The 20,109-nt window shown below is 44.4% G+C and overlaps 1 long non-coding RNA gene across 1 annotated transcript; it reads right to left on the reverse strand.

The window, feature by feature from the left end:
- Positions 1-585: 585 nt before the first annotated feature.
- LOC149439084 (uncharacterized) lies at positions 586-15,645 on the reverse strand. Its single transcript, XR_016307869.1, has 2 exons — positions 15,479-15,645; positions 586-859 (listed from the first exon to the last, which is right to left on the reverse strand). It is a non-coding gene; the product is annotated as an uncharacterized LOC149439084 (long non-coding RNA).
- Between the last annotated feature and the right edge of the window lie 4,464 nt (positions 15,646-20,109).

The following is a 20,109-nucleotide window of genomic DNA, read 5'->3' on the forward strand; positions in this document are numbered from 1 at the left end:
CTGGGGATGCCAGTGACACCAAGTCAGTCCCCCCCACAGTCTCAGAATGTCCGCCGCAGTCCCGCTGCAAGTCGCCAATCGCCGCCATTACTAGTAAAATGAAAACAAATAATACCAGTATATATACCACCATCTGGAAATGCTAATCACGTAAATTGATTAATTTACACGTATTGGGATTATTATTTTTTTTTAGCAAAGATATGTAGCAGAATACATTTTGGCTGAAAGTTATGAAGAAATTTAATATTTTACTGGACATATTTAACAGCAAAAAGTCAAAAATATAGTTTTTTCTCAAAATTGTTGGTCTATTTTTTTGTAGCGCAAAAAATAAAAAACGCAGGCGATCAAATAGGGGCACCGAGAGAAAGCTCAATTCCTGGGGGAAAAAAAGGACATAAATTTAATTTGGGTGCAGCGTTGCATGACCGCGCAATTGTCAGTCAAAGTAACGCAGCGCCGTAATGCAAAAAATGGCCTGGTCAGGAAGGGGGGGGGGGAATCCTCAGGAGTGCGAGTGTTTAAAAATGAAAAACTGAAAAAAATAAATGTACTTCTTTTGTAAATAGCTTTTCAATGCTCTGTACCAGAATAATAATTTTAATGTCATTTTAAAAAGGACAAATTGCAGAATAAAATGCAAACTTTCTATATGCAGTAACACTATTTTTAAACTAACAGTGCTAAAAAAAAAATGTGTGTCTTATCATCCAGAACAATGTCTTGGGTCCTTCCACAGCTGTAGCAGAGCTTCTTCCTCTTGGGTCACTAAATGATGACCTTCAGTCCTGGTCGGGGGGATTCCAACTTTTCAAGTTCTCCTTTAGTTGTATCTGACAAGTCACTGTCCCCGATCCTAGAAGAGAGGTAAATGGTCATCAGATTTCAGCAGATCAGTCTCACTATTCCCCATTATTCTCCGGGGGGAAATAAAGAGGATCTGAATGCTTATTTTTGCTATTGTTATTATTATCAAGAGGCCTAAATACTTTGCTCTAAATCAGTGGTCTCCAAACTGCAGCCTTTTGCCTGTCTCTATACGGCCCCCAGGGCACTATTCCCCCCACTGACACTAACAAGGAGGCACCTTTTCTTACACTGGCACAAATTATGGGGCATTTTTCCTTCCACTGACACCAATGTTTGGGTACAATTCCTCCCACTGATATAAACAATTAGGTACTGTTCCTCCCACTGATACCAATGATGGGGCACTATTCCTCCCACTGACACCAATGATGGGGCACTATTCCTCCCACTGACACCAATGATGGGGCACTATTCCTCCCACTGATACCAATGATGGGGCACTATTCCTCCCACTGACACCAATGATGGGGCACTATTCCTCCCACTGATACCAATGATGGGGCACTATTCCTCCCACTGACACCAATGATGGGGCACTATTCCTCCCACTGACACCAATGATGGGGCACTATTCCTCCCACTGACACCAATGATGGGGCACTATTGCTCCCACTGACACCAATTATGGGGCACTATTGCTCCCACTGACACCAATGATGGGGCACTATTCCTCCCACTGACACCAATGATGGGGCACTATTCCTCCCACTGACACCAATGATGGGGCACTATTCCTCCCACTGACACCAATGATGGGGCACTATTCCTCCCACTGTCACCAATGATGGGGCACTATTCCTCCCACTGACACCAATGATGGGGCACTATTCCTCCCACTGACACCAATGATGGGGCACTATTCCTCCCACTGACACCAATGATGGGGCACTATTCCTCCCACTGTCACCAATGATGGGGCACTATTCCTCCCACTGATACCAATGATGGGGCACTATTCCTCCCCCTGACACCAATGATGGGGCACTATTCCTCCCACTGACACCAATGATGGGGCTCTGTTCCTCCAACTAATACCAATGAGTGGACACTATTCTGCACCTTCCACTGACTACAAGCACTATGTCATTTTTTTTTATCCTACTGACGCTGGGACATTTTCTACTCCCACTGGCCACTCCGGCCCTCCTAAAGTCTGAAGGTCAGTAAACCGGCCGTGTTTATTAAGTTTGGAGACCCCGGCTCTAGATAATAGAAGGACCTTCTTTAAAGTGTCTGACTGTAGAGCTTTCTGTGCATCCTTCATCAGCCAATCACGCTTTGCCTTTCCTGTTGCTATTGTGGGTCAAACAGTGTAAAGGACACACTGAACACGGAGAGGTTTAGTAATGATAGAGATCTATGTGTAGCCGGGGGCTGGATAAGGGATCTTTGAAGAAAAGGAACACCAAGATGAAGTTCGCAAGGTTGTTCTTATGAGACAAGAAGTCCTGGCATGTCTGTTTGCTGTGTCCCCATTGACTCTGTGGGGTTGAGTTACTAAATCTGGAGAGTGCAAAATCTGGAGCAGCTGTGCATGGGAGCCAATCAGCTTCTAACTTCAGCTTGTTCAATTAAGCTTTGACAATAAAACCTGAAAGCTGATTGGTTCCTATGCAGAGCTGCACCAAATTTTGCACTCTCCTGTTTTAGTAAATCAACCCATTTATATCCTTTACTGATTGGACAACATTGGACTTTGAGGAAGAGATACTGTTAAGTAAAGGATTGTGGGAGGTGTAGTTTCATAGTGTATAGGCGGAATTACTCCACAGCTGGGGAAAACCATAGTTCCCAGGGAGATATACAGCCTAGGAGGAGGAGGGAAGGAGCCTCAGCACACTGCTGCGGAAGGTTGAAGGCACTTGGCACTAGACTGGGGAAGGAAGCAGATGCCCAGGCTAGAGTACTGAGCTCTCCGATCTCTCACCCTCCAGCACAGCCTAACCAGCAGCATTCCATCCATACAGAGCGGGTTTGCCATTGTCCTTTCTGCATCTCCAGAATTACAGAGCTGGATCACCTGTCTCCTTTCGTCATCTCATGCAATACAAAGCAGATTCACTGGATGTAAAGACATCGGCTCATGAGGGTCCCCTCTGTCACCGGCATTTACGGCTGAGACGCAGAATTAGTGAGAGGGTTGTCAACCTATTGCATACACTGTACAACAGAAATCAAATCTGTAGACCCATCACATCCTTACCCTCCTACTTGCTAGAAATGATCCAGTCTTTTTAGCCTACTGCTTGCATTACCATATTATCCATCCAGGATTGCTTCATCAACCCAGAAATATGTATACTTCTCCCTGAACTTGTTGCACTTCTACCACTGTTTCAGCTTGTTTGCAGATTATGTTCACTCAATACCTTCTCTATAGTTGTTCTCCTAAACTGAAAGCAGGCAGAGGCCACCAAATTTTATCAATTGTGCACCACTGTAAGGGCCCCAACAAAAAGCCAGCAGAGATAATAATTTTCGGACTACCTCATTCAGTCCCACAGAAATTTTGCGTAGAACTTACCATCCATTTTTTGTGTTTTTTTCCCTTGAGGATTTCTTTAACTCTTACTTAGTAAAGTCCTTCAAGCACGCCTGGACCTAGCCAGGTCACTCCAGGATTCTAACAGCAGTGTAGCTCTGGGGGGTTTATCCTATTCTTTGTCTAGCTGCTTTTATTGCATTCCTGGTGACTCTGTAACAGTTTAAACTGATCAGTGCTGTATGGAAAAATTCAGGCCCAGTTTTTCCTGGTGTTACTCTCCACATACAACTTTAGAAGGTTTCTGTGTAGGAGTAGGGGTTATCACTTTTTTTGGTCAGAGTTCTGCATTAACCTGTCCTTATTTGACCTTTTCTAATATATATGGTGTCAATCTAATTTTGGTAAAAAGAGTTGAAATTGAAGTGCCACACCACTGCTAAGAGGTCCAGATACAACTTTAATCCATTACAGGTCAGGGGTACAATTCAAAAAGCCAACACGTTTCGGGGGTCTAGGACCCCTTTCATCAGGACTTGACTGGCAACAAAGTGAACAAACCAGACGTGAACTGGACCTGCAATGGAATTGTTTCCAGTGCAAATTGCTTATTTGGCAGGAACGTGGTTGGCCGGGAACCAGATCATTTACACCAAACGGTAATACCCAAAGATAACAATACCAGTAAAATAAACCTACCCGTCCAGTGCTATCTTTCCATTTTCCTCAACCAATCAAATTTTGGAGTTCCTCTTATTGAATAGGGGTGTGCCAGAGTGGTCAAGGCAGTATATTATCTAACCTGGAAAATAAACCAATTTCAGAGGGGACTTATCAATCTAGTGGCTCCTGCAAAGGTGTGCTACATATGGGAATACAACTGTATCCCTCAAACCAGATCCTTTATCTCAGGGTGTATGTTACACTTTATAATACAACAAAACTTGCACAGGCTGATGGACAGAGACACCGAATGACATGAACTGATATGGCATTTGATATATTAAAACTGACCAATGGATGTAGACTGGAAGGATGAACACACATGCATTGGCAGACAAACACACCTGGGGGAATTCTGGGTAAAATAAAGTTAAATGATCCCTATTTTCAGCACAGCCAAGAACGTGAGACCACAAGTCACATGATGGAACAATGGAGGGAACAAGGACTCAGTGTGGAGAAAGTCAGTGTGGAAAGGTAAAACTGCAGAAGATGAACTGGAGAAGAGGAGGACCACTAAGACAAATGGAGGCAAAGGATGGGTCCTCTTGGACGTCATGTCTCTATTTATCCCTATGGATGAGCTGTACTTCACTGAATGACTGGAGGCCACCAAGAGTATGGCTCAACCACACAACTGAAGAGGCCACAGGCACATTTGCAATAAGAAGACCTGGCCGGGATGTTTTTACTTCAGAGACTGTGAAGTGGTGGACAGAATTACACAGCGGAGATAACAGCAGTGGAGGAGATGGTTAGTATTTTACAAAAAAAGACTGAAGTCGGGGGGGTCCTTTAACTCTTTTAGTGCCGCCAGCATATTACATCATAGCAGTATTGGGTTGTGTACAAATTCATGCAGTCATGCGAGTAATATTTTCTCAGTTGACTTCAATCTCTGAAATAGAAGTGATTTTACAGCCACCAAATCACTTCTACATGTTAAAGATGCTGCATCCCGTGTCCATTCTCCACTTGTGTCCTGCACTTACTTATCCCCTCTGTGACAGACCCAACCAGGACAGGGGCTATTGGAGGGGACTGCAGGCTAGCCTGTTACCTACTGACCATGGGCCCTGGCATTTGAGGGGGCTCTATTCTTTGGGAGGTGTGTGCCTGGGGGGACCTTTGGAATAGTTTTTCAGATTCAAGTCCTTGTCTCCACGAAACACACAGACTCAGAACTGGAGGACCCGGACACAGATTTGGGGTCTCTGTGCCCTAAATAGCATTGTCTGCTTCAACCCCCTGCTAGACTCAAAGCAAATGTTAATATAATCAGCTCCAAAACAACCTGATGCCGAAGTCCCCTGCTGTAATCTGTGTTTTAAGGGGTTATCTGTTTACTCTTACTGCCTGTCTTTCTACCTTTGGTAATTGAATTAATTGAGTCACCAATTGTTTCTGCCTGTTGGCTAATTCTCTTGGAGGCTCCTACATGATGGGATTAGTCTTTTGTCAACTTGACCTTGTTACCAAAGCAGTGTGTGATGTTTATGCCAATATGCAATATTTATTTTACTGTTCATGTGGGGGCTACCCCTATTTTTGAAGTGTATAAAAACCTGTATATCAGTTCAATAAAGGAGTTCCAGTTGCACCTAAGCTAGTGTTGTCTCTTAGGTGCAATACCCAGCTATAATACCTTGGTCCTTTCTTCCAGAGTGAAGGAAGCTGTATCTTGATGGAGGCACTCAACCGGGGTACCAGGCAGTCCACCACATTTGGGGGCAAGCTGTGGGATTTACTTACTTCCTACGGAGCAGTTCCACACTGGGATATATCTTCCGGAGTCCAGTGCAGAGTGGTGATATTCCCCACAGATGAAAGTGGAGTTTCGGCGGCAGATTCAGAAAATGCTCACCCAGTTGGACAGACCTGGTTCTGTACAGGATGCACTGGTATGGAGGGATGTCATTCTTCGGAAACTATGGAAAGAAGCGTTGCAGTTGGAACAGGAGCGTTGTGGAAAGGATCTTGCTACCCCGGAGGAGCTATACTGTCTCCAATGGGACTTACGGATGTCCTTCCTGGGAGAGCAGCCCCAGCAAGAATGGGTGACCTGATTGGAACATCTGGTCTGCCTCAAGATGATGTTGGATGAAGGACACGGAGTGCTTAATTGGTACATTTCCCAAGTTTGTCCATGACTTAAGGATGATACGCCCATGGAGGGCTATGATTTTGATGGTCCAGAATTATTACTTGAGAGAATCCAGGAAGATCCGAACTTTGGAAGTACAGCCGAGTGGTGGAGATATGACATCCAGGATTTTAGAGAAATTGATATTCCAACAATCTCGGATTGCTAGTAGATTTTTATAAAAAACAGTATTTATGTTCAATAAAGTAGTTCCTGTTTGCACCTAAGCTAGTCTCTGCTTGTTCTTGGGTGCAATGCCCAGCTATAATATCTTGTTCCTATGTTCCAGTGGTGAGGAAGCAGCCATCTGATTGAAGCACCTGGGAGAGGTGCCAGGTGGTCCATCACACCCTCCATGGGTGCTGTCAGGATGTGAGTGGAGGGAAGACAAACACATTAGTGTCTCAATCCTCCCTAGAAGCAATGAACCTGGAATCTCAAGGGCACTTTGAGGTTCAAAACTGTAAGTCTGTCACAGGGAATAGAGGCGATCAAGTACAGTCTGTACTTGATCTAGCTGGTGGAGTGCAGAGGAGGCATGACGAGTCCATTTCTTAACCACACTGTGAACTGATAGCTCAAAAACTCAGCCAGCAGTTGCATTTAAATGACGACAGTCTTTATCAAACCCCAACATACTGTAGGATTTCTATGACGTCTCATCAGGGGCGGACTGACCATTTGGAAACTCGGGCACTGCCCGAGGGCCCTGGGTCAGTAGGGGGCCCCATGAGATGCCCCTGGTACCTTTTTCATAGGCTTTTTTGAATTTGGGCAAGGACACAGGGGCCCCATGATCCCCTATTGCCTGGGGGCCCCATGAGTTGTCAGTCCGCCCCTGCATGTCATCATGATCCACTGCTCAAGGCCTGAAGAACCAAGAGGCCTGAAAACACGTTGGCTGTATTTGAAGTTCTTAACCAATAAATGTTTCAAAAAAGGCTTTTAAATGATGTGCGCTTTTTTAATATGTGCTTCTCAATACCTATTTATTTTTATTTTAATTGTTGTGCTGCTCAAGCAGTTATATTGACAAAGTAATTTATTTGTATGTATTTTTCAAATACTGTGATTCATTTTGCGCTTAATTATTGCACAATTTTTTTTGTATCCTTCCCTCTTGTATGATGTAATTTCTTCTTTGCTCACTATAATTCCCTGCTATTATTCCTGCAAGGCACACTGAGGTGTAAGGAAACATCACTTTTTAGTCTGAACCTTCTACATGCAAAAAAGATATTCTTGGATGCCAAATGTTTGGTGAGTTCACCTATCTGATGAAGACTGTCTGTAGTGATGGTCTGCTTCATTCAGACCAGGCACAGAGGCCTCAAAAAGAAATAAGTCACTATTACAATTGGAATATTTACCAGTTTTGGATACACTATATAGCCAAAGGTATTGGGCCGCCGGCCTTTACACAAACATGAACTTTAATGGCCTCCCAGTCTTAGTCCGTAGGGTTCAATATTGAGTTGGCCCCGCCCTTTACAGCTATAACAGCTTCAACTCTTCTGGGAAGGCCGTCCACAAGGTTTAGGAGGGTGTCTATGGGGAGGTTTGACCATTCTTCCAGAAGTACATTTGTCAGGTCAGGCACTGATGTCGGGGGAGAAGGCCTGGTTCTCAGTCTCCGCTCCAATTCATCCCAAAGGTGTTCTATGGGGTTGAGTTGTCAGGACTCTGTGCAGGACAGTCAAGTTCCTCCACCCCAAACTGGCTCTTCCATGTCTTTATGGACCTTGCTTTGTTCACTGGTGCGCAGTCATGTTGGAACAGGAAGGGGCCATCCCCAAACTCTTCCCACAAAGTTGGGAACATGAAATTGTCCAAAATGTTGCCTTAAGAGTTCCCTTCACTGGAACTAGGGGGCCCTGAAAAACAACCCCACACCATAATCCCCATTCCACCAAACTTTACACTTGGCACAATGCAGTTGGGCAAGTACCATTCTCCTGGCAACCGCCAAACCCAGACATGTCCATTGGCTTGCCAGACAGAGAAGCGTGATTTGTCACTCCAGAGAAATTGTCTCCACTGCTCTAGAGTCCAGTGGCGGCATGCTTTACACCACAGCAGCTGACACTTTGCATTGCACTTGGTGATGTAAGGCTTGGATGCAGCTGCTCAGCCATGGAAATCCATTCCATGAAGCTCTCTACGCATTGTTGTTGTGCTCATCTGAAGGTCACACCAAGTTTGGAGGTCTTTAGCTACTGACTCTGCAGACAGTTGGCGACTTCTGCGCACTGTGCACTTCAGCATGTGCTGACCCCTCTCTATCATGTGACGTGGCCTACCACTTGGTGGCTGTGTTGCTGTTCCCAGTTGCTTCCACTTTGTTATAATCCCACTAACAGTTGAGCGTGGAATATTTAGCAGCCAGGAAATGTCACGGATGGACTTATTGCACAGGTGGCAACCTATCACGGGACCACGCTTGGAGTCACTGAGCTCCTGAGAGCGACCCATTCTTTCACCAATGTTTGTAGAAGCCATCTGCATGCCTAGGGGCTTGATTTTATACACCTTTGGCCATGGAGGGGATTGGAACACCTGAATCACATGATTGGGAGGGCAAGTCAAATACTTTTGGCAATATAGTGTAGACGTACTAATACACCAGGACAGGACTAGATAGGGAGGACTTTTAATATTGTTAAGTCTTCAGTACTTAAGAGATTGAAGGGGTTAAAGGTACACGTCATTCAAGCATGAACATTTTCCCCATAACATGACAGCTGTTTGACTGATTGATTCTAACTTAATCCCAGCATTCATCTTACACAGTTAATAACGGGCAAATGGTGAAGAGACAACATGGATCTATGGTATATACATTGTACGGCTCATAAGGCCTCACCTCCATACACTGACATTGCTAGGCCATGGAACCTGTCCCAGATACCCACAACCTCCCCCACCACCAGCACTGCACTCACTGGTAGAGATTTACTAAAACTGGTGCCCACAGAATCTGGTACAGCTTATTGTCAATGCTTAATTGAACAAGCTGACGTTAGAAACAGATTGGTTACCATGTACAGCTGCACCAGATTTTGTGTTCACCAGTTTTAGTAAATCCCCCCCCCCCCCAGTGAGTCAAACAAAAGATGCCTTATTGTTATTGCTGATTATCAGCAGTGAGGAGCAGAGTGTCACCTATCATTATGGTCCCTTGTTTTTCTGGAAGAGGTTTGGTCTTTGCTATAATGGATCTGTTTGGTTAGTACCAGCATTAGCCAATCAGGAGTCAGAACAAACCCTTTGATGGGAAATAAGTGGACAATCTTAATATAGCTACTCTCTGTTGTGTTTTGATAGTAGTAAAACTACTGGTGCTTGGACAATTTTTTTTTCTAGGATATATATATTTATAATGTGAATTTTACAATAATTAAAGTGGTTCTAAAGCCAAAACATTTATTCCCTTTATGTATTCCCTGCATTAACCACTTGGGGCCCGCCCGTCCGTCAACAATGTACCCGTACATCACTGCCTACTTTCTTCCTACTTTGTGATTGTACACAGCGGGAGCCTGTCAGCAAGTCACAGCCAATTATTCATGGCTCAGACATGCTGATCGGCTGTGTCCAATCACAGCCCAGAGCTCTGTACACAGGGAACAAGCTCTGTGGCAGGGATGAGAAACTTAGAGATCAGTTAGTAAAAGCAGCACACATTACACATTGTTAGGCACACATTTAACCCCTTGATTGCCCTAGATGTTAACCCTTTCCTGTCACGACCTGCGGTCGCCGACACCAACAGGCGACAATCGCACAGCCGCGACTAACAGTAATACGTTACACCCACGGCGTCAGACCCCAGACCTTCTCACCAAACTCGTGACCGAAGGGCCGGCCGATCCAAAACTGCGGTGTGACGCACGTAACAAGGCCCCAGCTGCACCCTACACAGCGATTGCCCAGCTAATGGACTACAATCGGTGCCTGCAGCCTGAATGCGCTTGTTACTGGGTCGGGTTAGTTACGCAACTAACCCTCTACTGCCACCACCACCTTATGTCGGAGACTGGGAAACTCCCGTAATCAAATATACACTATAATGATTGAAATATTGATCTATATAGCACGGCCCGCGGACCTGCTATACAGAGATAATACAAACAGTAGCGTCTCTGCAAAGGCAGGGATTCGTGAATTGCAAGTAAGCGCTTAGAAACAGTTTGACACTTTCAGAAAGAAAGATTTATTTCTAACAGGGTCAAAACAGGTGCGATAAAATATTTACAAAGAGATTTCACAAAAATATATATATATATATATGTATATAAAGACACAGCAAAGAGATAATTAGGAAGAAGATTACAGGGTTGAGTTACTTGCCCATATGCCTGGGTTTGCAGTCCAAGTTGTGAGCAGGGTGATTTCTTTGATCTCCTCTTGTTACGATGTTGCTGGGAGATCTCTCTGTGTGAGTCTTGTGTGTCACAGACTAACTCACTTGACTCTCTTAAAGGTCCCTCTCCAAGGGGAGGGGGGGGGCTCTGACTACACGTTTTGGGAGTGGTCATAGGGAAACTCTAACTAAATTACCAGCTTCATATCCCGTGATATGAACCATACAGTTGACCTGAGGACTGTGCAATTACTCTGGTCAGTTTGATAATAAGTGGGCTTACATAGTTTTGGGTGACAAAAGTTACACTTCAGCAGACAGTCTGTCTCCACTTCTCATGTCTTAGGTTGTTCCACGCCATCTGCCAGGAGATAACGTTTGACTCTCAGGAAGGGAGGAGGGTAGGAATGAGGCTGAGGAATGCCTCGAATAAACAGACAGAACACGAAAAAGGGAGTTGAAGGGGGACTCCGCTCCAACAAGGATAAGCAAGTTTGCCACACTTCCCAGTCAGTTAGCCAGTTTCTCCCCAGCGTCAGTTAGTGTCAGCTTGCCCACTGCACTATCGCAGTCCCATTATAAGTTGTAAATCGCCGCCATGAGTAGTATTAAAATAAATACATAATAATTCAGTATATATACACCATAGTTTGCTATAACTTTCACTCAAACCAATCAATATACACTTATTGGGATTTTTTTTCTATCAAAGACATGTAGCAGGATACATTTTGCAAAATGCTGAAGAAATGTGTTTTTTGTTATTTTTTTTATTTGGATATGTTTTGTAGCAGAAAGTAAAAAGTTTTTTTTTTTTTTTTACATTTGTGGTCTTTTTTTTTTGTTTGTTTATACCGCAAAAAAATTAAAAAAACAGTGGTGATCAAACACCACCAAAAGAAAGCTCTATTAGTGTGAAATAAATGATAGAAATTTTGTTTGTGTGCAGTGTTGCATGACCGCATCATTACCAATTAAAGTAGCTCAGTGCCAAATAGCAAAAAAACATAGTTAGGCCTACCGTTAATGGTCTTTCCAGGACGGCTAATATGGAGAGATACTGGCTCCGCCCTCTACAGGAAACACAATACAGAGATGGTTTAAAAAGCCCCTCCCTCCCCCTTGTCCTCAGTTGTTAGGCAAAGAAGACCGCCACCAGTGTGCACGAGGGGAGATAAAACATGCAAATATAAATTCCATCAAAAATGAAATACTCAAAGCCGCGTGGGAAAAAAGGACGCTGTCCTGGAAGACTCCTGGAAAGACGGTTAATGGTAAGAATAACTGTGGTTTTCCCAAAGGGTCTTCCAGGACAGCTAACATGGAGAGGATAAACAAGTAATACTACTACCTTACAGAGGGACCACCGCCAAATCCTGGCTAGAAAGACGCTCCACGCGGTAGTGTTTGAGAAATGTATGATTATTGGACCAAACTGCAGCTCTAAAGATGTCTTTCCATGAGCCATTGACACCAGGGGCGTAGATAAGGGGAGTCAGGGGGTCTGAACCCCCCCAGAGAAGAGTTGACAACCAACCCTGGCTGCAGGCCCTCGAAATTTGGGTTGGATAGTGAGAAGAACACAGCGGCGGGCACACAGTGGTGGTGGAAGGGGGGGGGGGAGCAGAAATAAAACTGTGCTGTGCAGCGATGGAAGCAGCGAGCAGCGCTGGAGCTAGGTGTGTGTGGGAGGGGCGGCAGTGGTTGTGGTGACAAGCAGCGATCTTCTGTATGGCTTTCAATGAAGCAGCTGAAAGCCACGGGACGGAGAAATCGATCAGTCCTTCTAATGAACTGGGTACCCCCACTCTGGCTAATTCATCATTTAGGGGTTCCGAGAGTCCCATGTGAAATTGATAACACAGGGCTGCATCGTTCCAGTCTGTGTCAGCACTCCAGCGTCTGAATTCAGTCACATATTCCTCAACAGCCCTGCGGCCTTGCTGGAGTGTGTGAAGGGCCACCTCTGCCGAGGCTGAACGTTGAGGGTCATCATAGAGTTGTGCCATGGTATAAAAAAAAAAAACCTTAAGAGTGGACAATCGGGCATCTTCTTTTTCCAGGAGATGAGCCCAGGTCTGGGTTCTCCTTGTAGCAAGGAGATGACGAATCCCACCTTTGTGGCCTCTAATGAAAATGTGCGGGGTTGTAATGCAAAAAATAGCTGACATGCATTGCAGAACGCACAAAACTTAGTCCGATCCCTGCAGAATCTCTCCGGTGTGGGCACTCTTGGTTTGGCGCAAGCATCATAATGGTGGAAGTGGCTGGAGCAGTGGCCTGGGAAGTAGAAGGAGCTGAGGTAGTACTGGCGGAGGATGCAGTATTCGGGTTCGTGGGTGCTAGCAGAGCCTGTAAGCGACTTTCGAGCTGTGTATAACCTTCCTGAAGACTTTTGATAGTTTGGGCCAGTGCAGCAATATATTGGCAGATTTCCTCCAGCGGGGTGCACCCTCTTTCAGGTTCCGACATGGCCATTTGGTACTGTCATGTACCTGATGGTAGAACCTGAAATGTTGAGGAGGGCCTCCCTTGCGGCTCTGACTCGGGGCCCTGGAAAGGTGACAGGGAGCACCGGATCACGAGTACCTGGTAGGAATCCGGGGACGGATGTGCGTCTGGAAATGCAGGAGCGGCTGGAGGAAGGCACACTGGCAGAGGTGCAGGATACTTGCATGGTAGCTGGTAGGAGGCAGGATCAGAGTAGGCAAAGTTAGGCGGTCCAGTCCAGCAACAAGTGGGCAAGGTCAGGCAAAATTGGCAGGCAGAAGAATAGTTGGTGGTCAGTTAGAGATCAAGGCAGGCAGCGTTCTAGCGAGGTCAAGTGACAGGTCAGGATCAGCAATGCAAAACAAACAGCAGAGTATACTGGAGCACAGAATAGAGACCAAACAGCAATGTGGCAGAGTCTCATCGAAGTTTAAATAGCCCGCGCGGCGCCAAAATGCTGCCAAGCATGCAACCGCGCACCCGCTAACCGGCCGCGAAAGGAGCCGACCGGAGCCCTGAGGCGGTGCACATCTGTGCGATGTCCCTGACACAATAGCAGTGAATAGTATTTACTGCTATTGACAGGACTTCCTAAACCTATGTGCAGGGTCGGATTTAGGCAGAGTAGGCACGTGTCTAAGCGTCCTCCATAGAGATGCCTTCTCTGCCATTTTGCTGAGGTATCTGCTGGTGTCCTGTGGTGCACTGACAGGACACCACACACCCCAGCATAAGGCTGCCCTATGCAATGCCTGTCCAGCGTTTTGGAAGAAAATGGAGAGTGGCAGCTGTCGTTCCAGGAGCAGCGATAACAGCCGTCACTCTGTCAATTTTCTTCCAAAACCTGGAAAATGTATAACCGGTGGGGTCATCTTTTCCATTTAATAGTGTGTAGCAACAACCCTGAAGAAGGAAGAGTCTTTTCTCCCGAAACGCATTGGTTTGATGTACTTGTTGATAATCTCAATAAATGCCTCTTAATCTACCATCAAAAGTGCATTCTTCTGGACATCGGACGCTCCTTCTTTCCTATTATTTCAAGTCTATGTGTGGAAAAGACCTTAAGGCCGTACAAGAAAGGCAGAAGCCCAAACCCTAAAAGGGTTCACCACCAGTATCCACCATTGGGCACAACCGACTGGAGAGACATCACCCTACCCACCCACACAACTACCCATCTACAACCAATGACTGATCCAGTCAGTCCAGTGCGGTCTTCACCACAGACAAGATAGTGTGTTTTATAGGGCATCCTTACATCGGGGTCCTGCCCCTAGGGGAGTCTTAGTGTGATATTTACCTCTATTGTCAATGAGAGGAGAGAGAGGGAGGGGAGAGGAGAGAGGGAGGGGAGAGGAGAGGAGAGAGGGAGGGGAGAGGGGAGAGGAGAGTTGATAAAAAGAGGTGATTCTTATAATCCACACACTGAGGCAAATGACTAAAATATGACTAAAACTAAAACTTTTGCAGATGACTAAAATATAACAAACTAAAACAATGGTAGACGACTAAAATCGACTAAAATTAACCGCTTTCCCGCTGCCCTATAGCAAAAATACTGCTACAGGGCGGCAGGGGTGCGCAAAATTATGTGTATATATGCGTTATTTTGCATTTCCAGGTAGGGGGTGCGTGGCCTCGGCTGTCAATCACCAGGTCCCAGGCGGTGATTACTCGCCAACACCCAGTGATCGCAGAGTAATAACGACAGGGGGAGAGAACTGTATGTAAACAATATAGATCTGTCCCCTGTCGGCTCCACCACACTGCTTTGGATGGCTCTGCATAGCAGAGTCATACAAAGCAGAGTGCTTACAATAGAAAGCACATACACAGCCCCATAGTAAAACACACACAGCTAACCCTTTGAGCGCCCCAGATGTTAACCCCTTCCTGCCCAGAGCCATTAGTACAGTAAATAATAAATAAACAAACTACCCTACTACATATAGGGTCCCCACAAATGTGTATATACTACAATGCCCTATGCAAATATGCAAAAATAAGGAACCAATATATATACTCAGTGTGCTCAAACAACAATTGTGCTATAAAATAAATAATAGTAAAAATACCAACAAACTACATGTACAGGGAACTTGTATGCAAAAGACAATATGTATATATTAAAGTCCCAATCAATGTGCAAACATATAAAAATACCAATGTGGAAAAAAAATCCCCATCCGATGTGAATACCCGGTGATACAATAGTTAATCTTCTTATCCATAGCAATCCTCTGTGTGAAGTGCTCCCCCTCCAGAGCCCCACTCATCACAATAATTTACCACCATAATTTACCCCACTCGCCACATCATTTACCACCATAATTTACCCCACTCACCACATAATTTACCACCATAATTTACCCCACTCATTACATAATTTACCACCATAACTTACCCCACTCGCCACATCATTTACCATGACCATCTTGAATGGTAGGTCAAATAGCACATTGGGTGTTGCAGCACTCTCCTGCAGTAAGTTGGCCGTCTGTGTGATCTTGATACCTCTATACGCTGGTAACGCACTTCAGAACATACACAGAACTCCTCCAGCACCAGACCTCCTCTGTAAATATAAATTGGTGACCTGTAAAGGCTTTTAAAGCGTCGCCTATCAATAATAAAAATGTATGTATTTTGTTGCGATTGCTCGGGCATGCGCAATTTTAAAGCATGTCATGTTGGGTATCTATTTACTCAGCGTCTCATCATCTTTTATATTGTATCAAACAATTAGGCAATCTATTGTGTTTTTGTGCATTAAAATTCTAAAAAGTGTATTTTTCCCAAAAGATTTGCGTTTGAAAATTCGCTGCGCAAATACTGTGTGACGTAAAAAATTTCAACACCCACCGTTTTATTCTCTAGGGCCTCTGCTTTAAAAAATATATAATGTTTGGAGGGTTCAAAGTAATTTTCTAGCAAAAAACCTGTTTTTTCATGTGAACAAAAAGTGTCAGAAAAGGTTTGGTCTTCAAGAGTGGGTGATGTGTGGCATAAGCTTCTAATGTTGGCCCTGAAATGCCTGGATAGTAGAAGCAACCCCTCCCCTCCCCCCCCCCCCAATTACCCCTTTTTGGAAAATGCACACCCTAAGGTATTTACTAAGAGGCATAGTGAGTATATTGCAGATCTCATTTGTTGCCACAGGTTTTTGGAAAATGAAGAAAGAAAACAAAAAATTTATTTTTTCTTTTTTATTTTCTGTTCTCAAAACCCTGTGACAAAAATGTTATCTGTAAAATACTCACCCTGACTCTTATCAAATTCCTTGGGGTGTCTACTTTCCAAAAAGAGGTCATTTGGGGGGTTTGTACTATCCAGGCATTTTAGAGCCTCCGAAACTGTGATAGGTAGTGGGGAAGTGATATGAGGAAATATGCCCTTTGAAAGCCTGGAGGGGGCCATTGGATTTTGTGGGCTTGTATGTAGCTAGGCTGCCAAGAAGTCTCTCACATGTGGTGCCCCCATACTCGGGAGAAGTAGGAGAATGTGTTTTGGGGTGTAATTCCACATCTACCCCTGGCATGCATGAGCAATATATCAAAGTGACAACTATGTGTAAGAAAAAAAAAATTGTCATATTCAAAAAACTTGTGGCAAAAAATAAAATGTTCCATGGATGCAACATGCCTCTCTGCAAAATCCTTGGGGTGTCTACTTTCCAAAAAAGGGGTCATTGGGGGGGGGGGGTTGTACTGCCCTGGCATTTTAGCACCTCAAGAAATGTGATAGGCAGTCAGAAAGTAAAATCTGTGTAAACTCCAATGTATATACCAGTGTGTAGATGTTATACCTTTCACACAAACCAATTAATATACCCAATTAATTATATATAATTAATATATATATATTATATATAATTAATAATTAATATATTAATATATATTGAGATTTATTGTTACCAAAGATATGGAGCAGAATACATTTTAGCCTAAATTTATGACTAACTTTGAGTTTATTGGATATTTTCTTATAACCAAAAGTGAAAAACAGTTTTTTTTCAAAATTTGTGGTCTTTTTTTGTTTATAGTGCAAAAATTAAAAACCACAGAGGTGATCAAACACCACCAAAAGAAAGCTCTATTTGTGTGAAAAAAAGGACATAAATTTTGTTTGGGTGCAGCATTGCACGACCGCGCAATTACCAGTTGAGATATTCTTGCTGAAAAAAAAAATTTTAAGCAACAGACAGCATGGATTCATGAAAGACAGAAGTTGTCAAACAAATCCGATTTCTTTTTGTGAGGAGGTGAGCAAAACCTTAGACAGAGGAGTGGCGGTGGACGTAGTATACTTGGACAAAGGGGTGGCGGTGGACATAGTATACTTGGACAGAGGGCTGGCGGTGGACATAGTATACTTGGACAGAGGGGTGGCGGTGGACATGGTATACTTGGACAGAGGGGTGGCGGTGGACGTGTTATACTTGGACAGAGGGGTGGCGGTGGATGTGGTATACTTGGACATAGGGGTGGCGGTGGATGTGGTATACTTGGACAGAGGGGTGGCGGTGGATGTGGTATACTTGGACAGAGGGGTGGCGGTGGATGTGGTATACTTGGACAGAGGGGTGGCGGTGGACGTGTTATACTTGGACAGAGGGATGGCGGTGGACGTGGTATACTTGGACAGAGGGGTGGCTGTGGATGTGGTATACTTGGACAGAGGGGTGGTGGTGGACGTGGTATACTTGGACAGAGGTGTGACGGTGGACGTGGTTTACTTGGACAGAGGGGTGGTGGTGGACGTGGTTTACTTGGACAGATGGGTGGCGGTGGACATGCTTTACTTGGACAGAGATGTAGTGGTGGGCGTGGTATACCTGGACAGAGGGGTGGCGATGGACGTGGCATACCTGGACAGAGGGGTGGCGGTGGACGTAGTATACTTGGACAGAGGGGTGGCGGTGGACGTGGTAAACTTGGACAGAGGGGTGGCGGTGCACGTGGTATACTTGAATTTTGCAAAAGTGTTTGACACAGCTCCCCCACGCACGGCTAATGTGTAAGGTAAAGTCTACAGGTTGGAAAAATCTGTATGTAAATGGACTAAAAGATGGTATTCAGAGAGTAGTGGTTAATGCTTCATACTCTGAATGGTCTGGGGTCATCAGTGGTGTACCCCAAGGTTCAGTGATATTAGTGGGGTACCCCAAGGTTCAGTGATATTAGTGGGGTACCCTAGGTTCAGTGTTATTAGTGGGGTACCCCAAGGTTCAATGTTATTAGTGGTGTACCCCAAGGTTCAGTGATATTAGTGGGGTACCCCAGGGTTCAGTGTTATTAGTGGGATACCCCAAGGTTCAGTGTTATTAGTGGGATACTCCAAGATTCAGTGTTATTAGTGGGATACCCCAAGGTTCAGTGTTATTAGTGGGATACCCCAAGGTTCAGTGATATTAGTGGGGTACCCCAAGGTTCAGTGATATTAGTGGGGTACCCCAAGGTTCAGTGTTATTAGTGGGATACTCCAAGGTTCAGTGTTATTAGTGGGATACCCCAAGGTTCAGTGATATTAGTGGTGTACCCCAAGGTTCAGTGTTGGGACCCTTACTTTTTAATATATTTATAAATGATATGGGGTTGGGGATTTCAGTCTTTGCAGGTGACACCAAGCTGTGCCGAGGAATAACGTCCTTACAGGATGTCTCCAACTTACAAGCCAACCTCAATGCTCTGTGTAATTGGGGGACTATGTGGCCAATAAGGTTTAATGTTGATAAATGTAAGGTTCTGCACTTGGGGGCTAAGAATATGCATGCATCATACATACTAGGGGGGGGGGGGGGGGACAACTGGGGGGGGTCAATGGAGGAGAAGGATCTGGGGATTCTGGAAGATCACAAGCTTAATAATGGCATGCAATGCCAAGCTGCGGGTTCTAAAGTGAGAAAAATCCTCTCTTGTATTAGGAGCGGTATAGACTCCAGAGAGAGATATCATCCCCCCTTCCCCCCGGAAAAATCATTAGTAAGACCTCATCTGGAATGTGCAGTTCAGTTTTGGGCTCCAATTCACAAAAAGAACATTGGGGAACTGGAGAAAGTACAGAGAAGGGCAACCAAACTGATAAGAGGCATGGAGATCAGCTATGAGGAAAGATTAGAGGAACTGAATGTATTCTCTACTGAGAAGAGGAGATTAAGGGGGGATATGATCTCCATGTATAATACATAAGGGGGGATATGATCTTCATGTATAATACATAAGGGGGGGATATGATCTCCATGTATAATACATAAGGGGGGGATATGATCTCCATGTATAATACATAAGGGGGGATATGATCTCCATGTATAATACATAAGGGGGGATATGATCTCCATGTATAATACATAAGGGGGGATATGATCTCCATGTATAATACATAAGGGGGGATATGATCTCCATGTATAATACATAAGGGGGGATATGATCTCCATGTATAATACATAAGGGGGATATGATCTCCATGTATAATACATAAGGGGGGATATGATCTCCATGTATAATACATAAGGGGGGATAAGATCACCATGTATAATAAATAAGGGGGGATATTATCTCCATGTATAATACATAAGGGGGGATATGATCTCCATGTATAATACATAAGGGGGGATATGATCACCATGTATAATACATAAGGGGGGATATGATCTCCATGTATAATACATAAGGGGGGATATGATCTCCATGTATTATACATAAGGGGGGATATGATCTCCATGTATAATACATAAGGGGGGATATGATCTCCATGTATAATACATAAGGGGGGGATATGATCTCCATGTATAATACATAAGGGGGGATATGATCTCCATGTATAATACATAAGGGGGGATATGATCTCCATGTATAATACATAAGGGGGGATATGATCTCCATGTATAATACATAAGGGGGGATATGATCTCCATGTATAATACATAAGGGGGGATATGATCTCCATGTATAATACATAAGGGGGGATATGATCTCCATGTATAATACATAAGGGGGGATATGATCTCCATGTATAATACATAAGGGGGGTATGATC

This window comes from Staurois parvus, unplaced genomic scaffold, assembly GCF_062004578.1.
Source record: "Staurois parvus isolate SC_StPar_1 unplaced genomic scaffold, SC_StPar_1.0 ptg001161l, whole genome shotgun sequence".
NCBI lineage: Eukaryota > Metazoa > Chordata > Amphibia > Anura > Ranidae > Staurois > Staurois parvus.